This window comes from Poecilia latipinna, unplaced genomic scaffold, assembly GCF_001443285.1.
Source record: "Poecilia latipinna isolate Pla-1442-1.1 unplaced genomic scaffold, P_latipinna-1.0 Scaffold3149, whole genome shotgun sequence".
Classification (NCBI taxonomy): domain Eukaryota; kingdom Metazoa; phylum Chordata; class Actinopteri; order Cyprinodontiformes; family Poeciliidae; genus Poecilia; species Poecilia latipinna.
The window spans coordinates 1-16,519 of record NW_015115765.1 but is presented as its reverse complement, the minus strand read 5'-3'; the positions used below and the strand labels follow the sequence as shown (position 1 = coordinate 16,519).

At 34.6% G+C, this 16,519-nt stretch overlaps 1 long non-coding RNA gene across 1 annotated transcript in view; it reads left to right on the top strand.

Annotated features, from left to right (window-relative positions):
• The window catches only part of LOC106940261 (uncharacterized), a 50,739-nt gene extending 37,981 nt beyond the window's left edge, over window positions 1–12,758 (top strand). Inside the window, exon 4 of the long non-coding RNA XR_001423040.1 lies at window positions 12,695–12,758. This is a non-coding gene — a long non-coding RNA (uncharacterized LOC106940261). The remainder of the gene's footprint in view (window positions 1–12,694) is intronic.
• Window positions 12,759–16,519: the final 3,761 nt, after the last annotated feature.

Genomic DNA, 16,519 nt, shown 5'->3' with positions numbered 1-16,519 from the left:
AATCATCTCATCTTTATGAAAAAAAAAAAAAAAAAGAACCAACTTTAAAAAAAAAAAAAAAAAAAATATATATATATATATATATATATATATATATATATATATATATATATATATATATTGCTAGACTTAATCGAATCAAGTTTATCAAATTTAACAAAGCTTTATGTTTGTTTTAACATGAAAATTTAAAGAACTTAATTTTGTCACTTGTAACAAATTAACAGTTTTTTTTTAAGGTGGATCACCTGTTATCTTTTTTCAGTGTAGGTGACTTTACAAAGCAGCCAATCAAGAAGCACCATTTATTTTCCATTGTGCAGATTGGCTGCCAAACAGTGAAGGAAGATGTTCGCTTTTGTGGTGGTGGTGAGATGGTTTTCACTTCATTTCATTGTTCTCATCTATATATCTATATATATATCTATATATATATATATATATATATATATATATATATATATATGATCATGTAATAAATAAAATAAACCATGAATGAAAAGGAGCAGAAAGAAGAATAAGCTTATAATATCTGGCCCCCGTTCACATAATAGCCTATCAGCTCAGAAGACTATGACAGAAATATTTCAAATACACAAAAAATACATTCATGCATATTGAGCTCTACTTTGTGTCTGAAATAATAAAATAGGAACTAAACAGTTCTCTTACATTCATTATTTGAAACAACTGGTTCTAAGTGTAATTTTAAAAAGCACAAAATGCACTTTAGTTAGTTTTCCACTGTGGCTTGAAACAGAACACAGATTTGTTATTCACAGCTTTAATTGAAGGATTGGTCAATCAGTTTTGTGCTCATCTTCTTACAAAGAACGGAGAAGAATCTGTTAATTAGTTAACCTGTTAATTAGAACTCAAAGGTGTCAAAAATCACATCTCAGGTATGTTGAACGTGTGAACAGGATATAAAAATAACCCAACATAAAATAACTTCCAAAGCTCTGCTAAAGGCTGGATTTAATCCAGACGTTGCACATTATTGAAGGATTCACCACGATCAATTATGCAGTTCTGTAAATGGTTAAACAATTTTTGGTGACATCTGACATGAACATTGCTTGCAGGACTCCTACCTGACAGGACAAAGCAAACAGCAGCAGTGCACAGCAAACCAGAAATAATTAGGTTTCGAATTGGCCTAATTACTGAGAGAATGAGCCGCCATGACCGCCGGTGACTGACAGGCAAAGTTACAAATGTTGTGGTTATTTAAGCTTCAATTAAATAACCACAAAACAGGTTTCATTAAGAATGTTGCTTCTTTCTATGGATTAAAGGAAGCATCAAACGTAACAACAGTTTCTCTGTCATACAACATACACTGTAAGAAAATTTTACATTTAAGAAAAGAAAAAATGTTTGTTAATTTTACAAACATTTCCGTCAACTCAAAAATAATTTTTTATTTTTAATTAGTGGTTTATCATGTTTAGTCAATCCAAAAGTGAATTCTTCAATGTTTTTACAGTGTAGCACTTAACACATTGACAAACATTTCTCTTGTTTAAAAATTGAAATATTTTGAATCTTTTAAATGTATCCCACAAACATTGATATAAAGTAGAAAGTACAGGCAAAAAACTGTTAAAAGATTTATTTTAAAGTCCTTTTACATTTCTAGGGTACTTTTTTTTTTTGCAGTGTAAACATTTCCTCCGGATGTAGAAAGATTAGACATCTTTAAACATGTCTAATTTTATCATATCATAACTTCCTCTCATTTTACATTTAACTTTAAATTGGGGGTATAATGTCAAATCAACTTTTTGGGCTTTATATTACAAGTTATTGTGATGAGAGTCTGAAAGAGCAGAAGCTTCTTAAAGAGACAGGAGACAATTACAAAGCTTTAAATTAGGAAGTCAGATTTATTTCCAGTTATTTTGGATAAATAATATAGTTACTTGATTATGCTATAAAATGACTCTGATGTGTAGAATGAATAAATCACTTAAACATAATGTGCTATTTAAGGCTAAAAGATCTCAGGAAGATACATATAATGTCACAACATCTGAGATTGTCAGGAACAGGAGGAAATGAAGAGGCTGCAGTGGAAAATGAGTCTATTGCAGGAACAGTTTCACAGTCTTTGCTGCATCCCTCTTAATTTGAATTATTTTGGTTTGATGTGACTTGTCACTGCATCGATGCTCATCCAGGTGGCTGAGCGACCTGGACGGCTAACAGCACCTGTTTGTGTTGCATGTTGAACAGACGCTATTTCAGGCTGTGTTTAACAGGCACTTATCGCCTTAAAATATCCAGTGAATAATTAAAGTCCCAATGAAACAGCATGACGTAAAATTAAGATTAAAACACACATGTGATCACTTTGAAAATGTTACAAAACCCTGGAATAAAATAATTATTAACAATTAAATAGAGGATGGAGTAACATCTTATGTTTCTTCAAAATGATGGCAAATAATTTTTCACCTTCTTCTTTTACGTATTAATTTTTTTCTGCAGAACTTGACTTGTTTTTTTTCTGCTAAAGCGTCATAATTCAGAGATTTGAGATTCATTTTTAACCAGCAAGACAATGTTTAATCAGAAATATATTTATTGTTTTACATAAACAGAACACTATTAAATAAAGCATACAGAAAAAATATGATTCAAACTCTAAGCTGTAAGGTGATTTATTTATAAATAAGTGTAGAAATGATGAAATTTTCAATTATACTTATTTTTCCGTTTTTGACAACTGGTGTAGTGTTTTTGAATTTCCCAATGAGCTGAGCTTTTTAATAATTAGACTAAATAATGTAGCTCAACCTCTGATGACCCTTGTGTTGCATCACTGTATGGGAACGGAGAAGCTGGAGAAGAAAGAAAAGTCTTTGAATTTGTAATTATGTGAGTAATAATTAACACCCAAGTATAAAGGGTCCCCTGATTAACTGCGCCTAAATTAAATACAATCAGTGATGCATAAATGTCCCTTACTGGTTGCCTAGGGAAGAAAAGGTTATGCTTTGTATAAATCGCATTCAGTGATCATCTTCTGGTTTGGAGATGATCTGCAGCTCTGCTAAGAGTTAAAGTGTTTTTGGTGTAATGCTAAATCCTCATATCAGCTTCATAAGATTACTTGGTGTTAGACTGCAGAAAAAAATTCTAGTCCTTATTAGAAACCAGAAATAAAACATCAAAGTGTGGTGTTTATCTATTATACTGTCCTTTAAGTGAAAATTTAGGACACCCTACACAATTTTGTTGAATTTTTATAACATATTCAGGCATGTGGATATTAAATAGAGGATTTTTTTTGATAACAAAAATAAATATCAACATAAGAATACAAGGAACAGCATACAGAAGACCAATTCATACAACAATCAGGAGTCATTTACAGCTAATGAAGTTCCCTGTTTTCAGTACCTTTTGCAGAATCACTTTTTAAATTTTCCCAGGGAGAAATAAAAAAGAAAAACAAACCTAAACCAAAATGTCCATTTTCCATTTCTTCCAGTTGTCTTTGCATTTGTACTGCTGAAGTCTCATTGAGAAAGTGATTCTTTTCATCACAAATATATCATAGATCAGATCCAAATGTAAAGTACTCCTAAATTATCCAAATCCAGTTATAAATCAGTTTGTCTTTTGCCATAATGAAGGAGAAGAAGCTAAAAAACTGATTTCACATTATTGCTGCTGTCATAAAGCATGAAAATTAAATTAAAAGAGCTTTAGAAATGTGTAAACTGGTGAAATATTTTTTAAACGCTTCTCTAAAGCCTGCAAAGGATTTCCTGACAGTATTTTCTCAGCTTGTTGTATTTTCCTGTAAATGTAAAGAAACACCGGAGGAGTAACTCTCTGTTTGTGTGGATGAGCTTGTCCTTGACGGTGACCTCTGACCTGATGAATGTGATAAATGAGGTCAGCCTCTGTCTTCCTTTGATAAAGGTGACAAACAAAAGACGAGTCCAACAACCTGTCCCCGTGTCACAGGGATGTGCTGAGCTCTGCAGCATGGAGGCGTTGTAAACAGTTTTTAAAACGAATTAAATCTGTTTGCATGTATTGAATAAAGAATCATGTCACTGTTTCTGAACTTAATTGTGTAATTAAGCTTTTGATTAATTTTTTTAATCTTTGCAGCCTGATCATGCTGAATAGCATTTTACCAAATATATTTAAGTATCTCATATGACATATTTAAGGCATGCAGGCATGTTTTTAGCACAAATGTTAGCTACGCAAAGGGATGGAAATAAGTTTGCAAAAACCTCACTTGCATGTGCAAATCAGAGTTTCTACATTAATCTTTCTCTTATGACTCTACAACATTTCTCAGAGGAATCATGCATGCATTCAGGGGAAAATATGATAATATTTATGTATATTTTTGAATAAATCAGCCAAAGGGCTAAACCTTTTAATGTTTTTTACAATTAGATTAGCTGCTGTGAATGAAAAACATCCACTTCACTTATTAATTCAGAAACAACATTTTGAACAATATTCTTGTTTCTCTAAGCTTCCTGTGAGTAATTATTTTTCTCCATCTGTTTGAACATTGCTGTCCCTGCTGTGTTTGTGGCTGAAGTGGCAAAAGCATGCATATTTTACCTGCTGGGCTTCATGCATGTTTTGAATCTGTATGTAGTTATTAATGCAAAATGAAAGCAAATAGACAATGCAAAAGGTGCAAAAGTGGAGCAAAATTCATTGCTTTTTGAATTTCGCCATCAATATACATCTATTGAGTTTGCTCCTTATCCTGTAGAGTTGTACAGTTTATATGAATGCAATTTAAATAATAAGCTGGTTGTTTTAATGCAAGTTCTTGTCTATAGGTTATTACATAGATAAAAAGGTAAAGTGTCTTACATAAAGGCTCACAGGAGATTTACCTGAGTAAACATCAATAAAAAAATAATCCTTTCATGATCAAACGCTGTCTCTTGAGCTCTCTAAGGATAGCTGAGTTCCAGAAAGCCCGACCAGTAAATAGTCAGGGTGAGCATGAGCAGCTCAGTGTGAAGAGTGAGTCAGTGCTGCTTCAACAAAAGATCTTTTTAAGGTGTGCCACTGAGGAAACCACGTGTAGGAGTTAAAAACACACGCAGTTCTTTCAAGACATCACATTGTGTGCAAGATTTCTTCTCCAACTTTAATAAGTTGTCAAGGCTTTTGTGTTCTGGTTTTCACTTTCTCAACTTCTACATTTGAGCAAACCTCAGCACAATATACACATTTCAAAACACACATGAGGCAATGAAGTTCAGGGGGGAAACAGGAACTCTTGTGGACTGACACTGATTTTTCTTTTCCACCAGTGAAAAGCAGAAAACATTTATAGATAAGCTTTGTGTTGATAAGGTGGGTAAGAGCAGCGCCATTCATTATTTGCAGAAACAGATTTACTATTGTGTTATTAGCAGAAATGGGTAGATTAGTCAAAAGCTGCACTCAAGTAAGAGTAGCTCTACTGCCACATATGTTTACTCAAGCAAGAATAAAAAAGTATAACTGGGCAATGCACTTCAAGTGGCAATATATATCGTAAAAATAAGTCAAAAGTCAGAGATTAATGTCAGAATTCTGAGAAAATGGTGTAAAAACGTAAATATTCTGAGATTACAGTCCAAATTCCAAAATCCTGTGATATGAAGTCAGAACTCTGACTTCATATCATAATTCTGACATTATAATTATAACATCATAATTCTGATAATTCTGATGTAATTCTGACATCATAATTCTGATAATTCTGATGTAATTCTGACATCATAATTCTGATGTAATTCTGACATCATAATTCTGGCCTTAAAGTCTAAATTCTGAGATTAAAGTCAGAATTCTTTGTTTTTGTGGTTGTAGTTTCCCTCTGTATGTTTTAGAGAACCTTTATGACAGTAAAAGATGTGGCGTTTAATGTGTGGGAAGCAGTAAAATGAGCAGACATGGCTGCTCCTGTTCAGTGGAGCAGTGCCGCCTGCCTGGTTCCCTCGGCGGTCTCTCCGTCGGGGTTCAGTCCACCTTTCTGCCGGGCCTGAAGCAGGAGGTCACTGATGATGGCTGCTGAGGGCCTGGGGGGCTGGAGCCGGGGCCACCGCTCTGCAGCCGTGTTCCTGCTGAGGACTGGTGACAGATGGGAGAGCAAGAACACAGAGTCCTGGAGCTGATCCTGCTGTTTCCTCTCTCTTACTATCACTTGTTTTATTTTTTCTGCTCTGTCTTCTCTACCTCTCCGACTTTAATGGCTGCCTTTTCATCTCCTCTTCCTTCTTCTTTGTTGTTTGGATCTCTTGATTTGCTTCCTTCCTCACTTTCTCAGGCAGAATTGTCCACATTTTTGTTAATTTACTGGGTTTCTTATTCTGATTAGTTCAGTCTTCAGAAGCATTTTTGTTTTTTTAATTAGTATTTTTTCATCAGTTTTTCATTCTTTCAGTCTGCTCATCATCACTGCAAAACCACAAAATATGTTTCATTTAGTTTCTAGCACAAATATTTTAGTATACTTGAATTAAGACAAAACTAACTTACAAATAACTTTCAGCAAGATATGCAATGTGAAAATGGCAGTTTAATTTACATAAAAGCTATGTAAAATCACAGCAGGAAAATTATGCAAACTGGAAAACAAAAGTTTTAATTCACAACTATTTCGTATAATAATATGGGAGTATAATTCAATTTATTTGTTAAAACACATGATGGTAAGCAGCTATAAATGACAACACACAGATATCCACATGCAGCGGCAGCTTAGATGCACCTGGAGGAAATTCACTCAATCATGCATTAATAGCAGAGGAACAAGATGGCAGCAAAGCCATCCATGCACAGAAGCATGCAGGGATTCAGCAGCTGTACGATTCGTTCTCGTTTCTGCTCTGGCTTATTCACACACGTTTAATGCTATCTTCTCATGTTTTCCCATGCTCTCTAAATTAAAACCCAGGCTTTATGTAAATGCTCACACTCTAATCCACTTCTTGATCCAACCATCCATAACTTCTGAGTTTTTCTTCTAGTTTCCACGCTTCTTCCAGCTAAGCCTCTTCCAACTTTAAAATTAGTCCCGGGGCCTCCGCTGACCTAGAAAGCTGCTTCAAAGCTGCAGTGAGTTGTTGCTAGCTCAGTGCGTTTGCTGCTCTGACATTGAAACAGGTTTGATACAGTGATCCAAGCCAGTTAAAAGACATTCATTTTTCATAAAACACAACAATACTGCTGGTGTTTATTTAGAAACTGACTTGGAATGAACTCAGATCTCTAGAAACCATTTAGCTTAGCAACATACAAGCAGTTTTTAACACTTCAGTTTGTGATCTAAATTAATTAAGAGTTTCTTTCAGTGCTCCAGCTGCCAACCTAATCAGCATTTTTTGTTTCTTAAACAATAAATAAACACAAAATCAAGCTTTTTTTTCAATAAACTGTCTAAATTAGTACTTAATGGGGTGTCTCCATGTTTCTTACTAAATTTTGACAGTTTTGTGTACAATTTGTTTAATCTACTATATTTTTGCCTAAAGTCGCCTTAGTGCTGCCCTCTGTGGGTGGAAAAGTGGCTACTGCAGTCAGATTTTCCTATTGGTTACAGCAGTGCGGCTTGGTTGATGTTTTACGCCCCCAGTGGAGAAACAAGAATTAATCGTTTTTCAGGTTTGCATGTGTGATTTATTTGCAATGTGGACAGGACAGGAAGTGGAAAGCGTCTCCTATCCTCTTTCTGCTCTGACTGCTGGCGTTTTGCTGCAAGACGACCTTGTGATTCTCACTGCAGTGTTTTTGAAGTACTGTATCCAATTATATTGAAAGTTCAGAGGAAGAAAAAAGTGGCACAAGGCTTCACCTCGAATATTTATGAAAATAAACTCTTGAGATCTATATATTGTATCAGCTTTATATCTTGAGCTGAAATAAATTAACTCTGTGATGACATTCTGATTTATTAAGTTGCAAATATTGAAAATATTGTTTAAGATTTTAAAATAAAGTTGTAAATTATTGTCACCACAAGAAGAACAAAAATCACTTGTTGGTATTTTTTTCATATTCAGATTTTCTTTCTGTGTCCCATTTTCATCTGATTATTTGAAGACTACCATGGTTTTTTTGGAGTTTGGTTTTGTGTTTTGCTTCATTTTGGTATTTTATATGCATTTATATTCTGTTCTCTTGTTCGGTGTGATTTTTATCAGCCATTTCTCCAATTTCATCAGTTCAGCTTCAATTCCAGCTGTGCCCTGTTTCTAATCAACCACCGGCTCCTTATTCAATAATCACCTCTCCATCTTAAATATGTGTCATTTTAGATGCCAGGCTATTATTCCCATCAGCATTTTTAAAGTAAAATTGTTTCCTTGGGTCTTTCTCTTTACCATTACATGACAGTAACTCTCTTTCCTGTTATCTGAATTTCTGATGGAGAGGATGAAGCTTTGTAGTTTTTATTGAGAACATATTTTTGTTTGTTTTAATCAATTTTCAGGACTCAACATGCATATTAGATCAAATATTTCTGCATTTCAGATTAATAGTGCCTAATTATATCAGACCATTACGTAGCCATCCACTACCATTTGCAGGAAATATGCCAATTCACAAGTAAAACAGAGAGTTGCTCATTATTTCCTCTAATTAAGCCCCTTAAATCATGTTTCTTTTGGGGTTTTTTGTTCTTGCTGGAGCTCTCATCTCTTACTCTGGAGCTCTCCCACCATACAGACTCCACCACAGGCAGCTTCTGATGACTCCAAGGCTTTTGGGAATGACGCCTGTCACAGATTTCCACACAGCAAGTTTGTCACAATCAGACGAGCTAATTAGCCTTGAGCATCAAGATTACGCATGTGGAGGTTTGAGAGAGAAAGTTAAAATAAACATCAACATATGGGAAAGAGAGGAAAAAAATATAAGGAACAATAACCAACAAGTAAATTCATAAGCAGGAACAACATATGGAGGCTTTACATCTAAAATATATATTTATGAATGTACCAACTTTAGCTAAAACTTTTTTAATCTCATCATTTGTCTTTAAATCTGCGATGATTTTATTTCGTCTTCATGTTCTTGTCCATATTAGGGAGAGAAAATACTGCACAATATCTGCAGTGTAATCCAATTTTAAATTTCTGTGTGTAATATAAATTCAGCATCATGCATAATGGAAGGACAGAAAAGATATGAGCTCAAACAATGTAATTTTGTGTGTCACACAAAATGTTAAAGTGTCGGTGCAGAGAAGACTAGTTTTCATTTGAAAAGTTTCTCTCATATCTGAGGTCATGCAAAATATTATCCCTCCAAGTTTTTTGCTTTGTGAAGCTTGCTACTCATGCAAGATTTGGTAAATCTCCTCAAGCTGCAAGGAACAAAGACAGAAAAAGTTTAACTTCTCCTTTGTCTTCCAGCGAGGCACAGAGCAGCAGCATGTTTAAGAATAAACTCCTGTGGGTGTTATCTCCAAGCCGAGAGAGTCACTGCTGTTTTTGTGATTGCTCAGAAACATGTTAATCATGTAACTTGGTATTTGCATGCAAAGTGTGTGATTAACCAGAATAATGAGATTGAGACAGCGGTGGAAAACTGAGACAGAATCCGATCCTACTGAGAGTTTAACAAAACAACATGAGCAACTTTACCACACATTTACAGAAACTAAATAATTAAATGGTAGTTTCTGACAAAAATGAATCCTTTCTGTTGTGGCTCAAGTAAAGTTTTTCTTTTAATCATCCATTGTTTTCCTCTCGTCATGTTCATCATTTTAGCTAAAAACATAAAAAGTTGGCTGTTTTAATGGCTTTACCAAAATCTGCTGCTGTTCATGTTTGACTTACTTCTATTTTTTAGAGCAGCTATTAAAGATTTTACATAAACTATATATTAATTCATTTTACATATATGTGATTTTTCTCTTATGAACTAATAAACAGGAAATCTTAAAATCATCCTCACAACATAATAAAAAACATATAATCTTTAAAAAGATCGTTCTCCTCCACGCCCTCCCTGAGCTGCTATTGCCACTCGCAGTCAAAAATAACCAATCAGAGCCAGCAGGAGGGTCTTAGTGCTGTCAATCAACCATGTGAACGCGCTGCAAGATGTGCTAGTGGCAGAGAAATGACTCACCGCCATAGAAATCCACTGGACATGCTAACTTGCCTTAGCATTTACAGCTAACCGGTGGAAGCTGCATGCACACAGGCATGATTGACAGCACTAAGACCACCTCCTGGCTCTGATTGGTTGATTCTAGTTAGCAGAGTAGCTCAATTTTTTCACAAATGATCTGTTTCATACTATACTGTCATGAAAAAGTGATAATTTCAATATATATATATATATATATATATAAAGTTATATAATGTCGCTTTAATAGCACATAGGATTTTATATGTCATATCTGTGAAACTGAAAACTGTAAACCTCCATTTAAAATCCATTTTTCACTGTTTTAAACTCTTCAAATTGTTCCACAGTATACATTATTAACAGGCTAAGATATGCTGGTTCAGACTCATGAAAGAATATATTTTTTATATAAAAATTAATTAGCAGTCCCCTCACGAATAACTGGGGCTTGTCCTGGTACAATATGGCAAGCTCAAGACGTCAGCAGGGAACCTCAAGGTTAGAACTGTCTCATCAATTTCCATGCAAAGCCAGATGGCTCTGCCTTTGAGTCCTTCCTCCAGAGACTTTGTCTCTACATCGGAGACATGCAGAGACGGAGGTGAAGACAAAGGCCCTAATAAAGACAAGAAGAGCGCCGGACTGAGGTCAATATGGGAGTGGGATGGATTTCAAATTTGCCCAGCGTACTCAAGAAGGCCCAGTTCTCATTATAATCTCTCCTTTCTCTGTGGGTTGGAATTGAGCGCAGAGACAAGGGTTCAGGATTCGTCTGACCACTCTTAAAGCACTGCCTTGTTTCCAGCCATTGAGCCGGAAAGAAGAGCCAATATCTCCAGAGTAAGAGCGCACAGACGGAGTCCCAAGAGAAGGCAGTGAGCTCAGCATGCAGACTGACTCTTCAAATAAGTCTGTGTAGCTGTCAGACTGGATACTTCCAGTTTAAAACTTTGCCAGTTGACCCAGTGAGACCACAGAACCAAAAATAACAAACTCAGAAAATGTAATAACAGATCCTGTAAACTCTATTTCTCAAATTTGCAGGAATATTTTTCAGATTTTGCTTTACTGCACGCTTTGTAAGAGCTTAATACACATATTTGATGTTAAGAATCAAATATATTTGATATATATACAGCTCTGGAAAAATTTAAGAGGCCACTTTAAATTTCTGTTTCTCTGATTTTACTTTTTATAGGTATATTTTTGAGTAAAATGAAAATTATTCTTTTACTCCATGAACTGCTGGCAACACGTCTCTGAAATTACAAAAATACAAACAAAAATTTAGTATTTATTTGCAGAAAATGAGAAAATAACAAAATAACTAAAAGGACACAGAGCTTTCAGACATAAAATAATGCAAAAAAAAAAAAACAAGTCCATATTCATTTAGAAACAACAATACTAATGTTTGATATTTGGTAGAATATATATATATATATATATATATATATATATATATATATATATATATATAGAGAGAGAGAGAGAGAGAGAGAGAGAGAGATGGCTTCTCACACTCATATAAAATACACACCCTTTGCAGAAATGATTTATTTCAGTGTAAATAAATAAATAGTAATCTTACCGTGATACCTCTGGCAGTGCACACAAGCCAAATATTTCTATGTTTAATAAACATTCAGACTTCCTCTTATCCCAAACAATCATGTTTTCCCATCTTCACACCTCATCTTTACATAAAAAACATAAAATCTTATTTTCATCGATCAAGCATGAAAATAATCCATAAAGGAAAACCCACAGATCAGCCGTGTCAGCTGGTGCCTGTAGCAAATAGAAGATGTTTTGTCACTGAGGATAGATTGGTTCTTGGCGCAGCTTTAAAACTGCCTGTGGATGTTTTCGTAAGCCTAATCTCACTGAGTGATGATTTCATTTGCTCAGCTCTCTGGTATCTCTTTAATCTGAGAAATGATTGCATCATCAACAATAAACTCAGTTTAATTTCAAGTTTTGGATTGATGCGATAAGATAGCACTTCATTAAGAGATATCCTAATGACTTCAAGACAGCTGAAACACTTCCCTGCAAAAGTATTCATACAATTTTTGATATTTTATCATATTACAACAACAAACTTGTATTTTGTGGGGATTTGATGTTACCACATACTTTAGTGTGATTTATATTCATAAATTAGCAACAAGTTGAGTTGCAATGGGTCCTTGTTATTGTATTTCAACAGCCTTTTGTTCAGGCCTTGATCCATGGTCAAAGTGTACACTTTGCATATAAATTTCTGTTGGAGATGACAAAGGACAACAAAGCAATCAGGAGAATTGTTAATGAAATTACAGCGTCTCTTATCTCTGGTCGTGATTGTGGCACTTGTTCCGTCTATTGCTGCTGCTTTCTGTCAAAGGGAGACAGTGCTGCTGTTTTACCGGCTTGAAATTTGAAATACAAAATAATTTCTATTCAATTATCCAACTATTAGATGAACCACTGCTCCTATGAGTTGTGCAGCAACAAAAATAAGAATTGTTTATTTCTTTCATAGAAGTAACCGTCTCTTTTCTGCTACATCTGTCAACAGGGGCCACTAAAGACATGGGCAAAATGCTTGGAGGAGAGGAGGAGAAGGACCCTGATGCTCAGAAAAAAGAGGAGGAGAGGCAAGAAGCACTGAGGCAACAAGAAGAAGAGAGGAAGGCGAAATATGCAAGAATGGAGGCAGAGAGAGAAAACCTCCGACAGGGCATCAGGGACAAGGTCAGAAAATACATCTGGACATTTTCCATATGTCTTTGGTCAAAATGCGAAACAATGAGCTTAAAATATAATTCCATACCAAAAAATAAAAGAAAGAAATAATAAAACAGAAGATATTTTCTCAATTTTTTTTGTTTCAGTGCAATAAATTTGTCATTCAACTCCTTCATTCATGAATTAAAATTAGCTACAGGTATTTTTTTGGCTCCATCCCTGCTCATAATTTACTGCCACAGATTTTTGCATCCAAGGCTCTGCAAACGCAGCCATGGGTGATTTTTTTCTAGGCAGAATAAAAACATGTTTTCCATCCCATCTCCTGCTGAAACTGACAGCAAGAACTTGCAAGAGAAAAAGAAACAGCAGTTGATTTAACCTGTCTGCAGGACATTTAGCAGCCTCCTCGCAGTTACACTGTGTGGGGCTGATGTCCAGTCAAAAATAATAAATTACCAAAATTATCTCAGAAAGCTGAGCCTGCCATAGATGATAGCTCCAGCAGTTACAGTTTAATCCTGTAAAAAGCATTTCATCTGCTCTATTGTTCACTAATCTTAAGTTATTGTGCAGAGAACTGGAGCAATAAACTGCAATATAAGCGTTAATAATATTAAAAAATAACAATAAGAGTAGTCCATGAAGTGGAATATTGAGAAAACACTAACACACTTTATTCTAAAGTATTCAAATTAATTGACTCTTTACAAAGCCATAAATAACTGAAAAACATTCAAAAATTGTTTGACAAAGAAGCAAATTTATAAGTTGAGTTTTGTCATTTGCAAATACATGTAATAAATATGAGATTATGTAGGTGGATAAAGAGTGGGAATATTGATTTACGTTTTCACTTCCACCCACTTAAATATGCAAAGCAAAAGTTTTGACATTTTTTTTTACATATTGAAAAAACAGTAAATAAACAAATGTTTAATGAAATAAAATTCCTTCAGGCTGTAGCTTCTTATTCAGATGTAAAAATGTGATAAAATTATTCAATCTTAATAAAATCTGTATATTTTAACAGCACATGAGATACATTGTATTATAAAAAAAGTATTCTTTGCTCTTTTTGCTTTTGAAATTTTGTCACATTACATTCGCACAGATTTTAATCAGATTTTGTGTCACAACAACACAAAGAAGTTGAATTTGAAGGAAAAGGTAACAAATAAAAATCTGAAATTACAGCTATATTTAGTTTTAATCTCAAATCTAGTCAATGGTGTCATTTAAAAGATACAAAATGCTGTGAACAGACTAAAGTTAATTTTTTTTTGACTTCATATTTGGCTGTTAACTAATACTGCATATCAGCCTGAACACACTTTCCCCAGAGTGAAGCATAATGGTGGCATCATGCTGTGGGAACACTTTTCCTCAGCAGGGATTAGAAATCTGGCCAAAACTGATGGAAAACTGATGGAGTAACAAAAAAATACTGAGAGGAAACCGCAAAAGAGTTTAGTCAGGACAAAAACAATTTAAACATTCAGCTGCAACGATACGCTTCAGCTCAAAGGATATTCAGATGATCAGAAGATTAATTGTAGAAAGACCTGAAAACTGAAATTTAGTCTTTCTTTTTCCATCCAGTATGATTGAACCTTTTTTATTTTTGCAAAGAATGAAAAGCAAATACTTAGATCTCTGGGTTGCTAGTAAACACACAGAAAGTGGTTTTGCAGCAGGACTGAATGAAAATGAATACAAGCATTTTCACATTTCCATTTTTTAAAAAAAGAATCTGAAAACCGTTTTTCCTTTTCCTTCCACTTAACAATTATACTCTACTTACTATTTAAAAATTAAAAATAAAAATCTATTATTTAAAAATACTAACAATCAGATGGAACCATTTCTTTATCTCAAGGTTGCAAACTTTGTATGTTGTTTTTTGCTTTAAAACCACTTTCATTTTTTCCCCTTACTAATCGAGAATGAAAGCAAAGGAGTTTTGGGAATTATGTTGGTAGCTAAAACATGTAAAATAAACCTCAGCTTTATGTATTTCTCTGAAATCTAAATTGTTTAATTTTATTTTATTTTTTATTCAATTCACTCAATACAAATAGTTGACGTCACAACTAAAACAAATAGTGAATGAAAAGGAGCAGAAAGAAGAATAAACTTTCGCCTCCTAATCATGTAAAAACAAAATTAGCTGATTAGCACAGGACACATTTCAAATACACAAAAAAATAAACAAAAAATACACAACAAAACATCAGCTTATTCAACGCCACATCACTCCATCAAAATAATTTAAAATTTTCTTTTAAATTCTAATTTCCTTTAAAAGAAATTGCTTCATAGCACAAGATTATTAGTTTAAATTTTAGAACCTTAAAGGCTTTAAAAACACCAAAATGATTGGTTTTGTTTACTGACGTTATTTCAAAATGCAAAGAATTTCTTGTATTTCTTTACATCTACGATTGATATTTAATTACCCTCTACTGGTTTTTCACGCTTCTGGTAAAATATTACTCTTAACACTGCTAGTAATGCATTAAATGTTTGACAGGAAGACTCTTTGAAGAGTTGGAGAATCTCCTCTGAACTCCACAGCGTAGACAGGGAAGGGGGAAACAAGATGAGAGATAAAGTGAGGTTTGACAGTGAGTCTTCGGGAAGTGTTTGACTTTATTCTGCAGAGAGGCGCTGACTAAGTGTGACGGTTTTCACTTTTAACTGATGCAAGCCTTTTGTTGCTTTGGAATAAGCCTGAGAGCGAGAGGGAGACAACAAGACAGAATGGAGGAGGTCGAGTTAAAGCAGCATGAGGGAAAAGTAAAGAGAAGATCTCCAGCAGATATATCAATAAACAACTGCTTCAGTGGCCTTTCGTTGTTCGAAACAGTTCCCAAGTCATATGTTGAATCTCTTTCTCAAAACTTTTTTGGTCAAAGTACTGGGGCAGAAGGAATGAGTACCAGTGGTTTTAGCTGTCAAGTTGTCAACATAACATAAATCTTAAATGTATGTGTGCTATATAAAAGAAAAAGGGACGCAGTGCTTTGCTACACTACGACAAGAAAACAAGGTCAGGAAAAAGCTTTTAGAAACAGAAAAAATAGTGAGGGAGAGAGTATGTTATGCTTGCTTGACTTTAAGAACCGTAACATGTACATGAGGAATTTGGTTTGTTTTGGTTCAGTTAAAAATAATAATAAAAAAAAACACCAACGCTGACAGGATCGTCAGCAGAGCTTAAATGGGCTAACCAACCACAGCAGTGTTAGCTTAGCTACTAGCAGCGTTAGCTAATCTACCAAAATGAGCACTTATTAATAATCGCATAATAGATATCAAGCCTAAAAACATAAAACTGTAACGGACTGAATGTTCTGTTCTTTGTGTGGGAAATGTTTGAATGTTTTTTTGGTGTTGAATCCTGAAACAAAGTGGCGTTGTTGTCAGTTGCTACGGCAACGAGTCTGCGTAGCGCAGCCGACACAAAGAGCAAGAAAAAAACAGTTGTTCCCTAACCCTAACCCTATTTTTAGCTCTGCTGTGGCGCACTGCTCTTATTCAATCAAACTTACATCTCCAGGTTTCCCTTAGTTAACGTTATTATTCTCCCGGGGCAGCGCGGCTATGGACTCTTTGCACCTAAGGCGTTGACGTAACATCTCCAGGAGCTAAT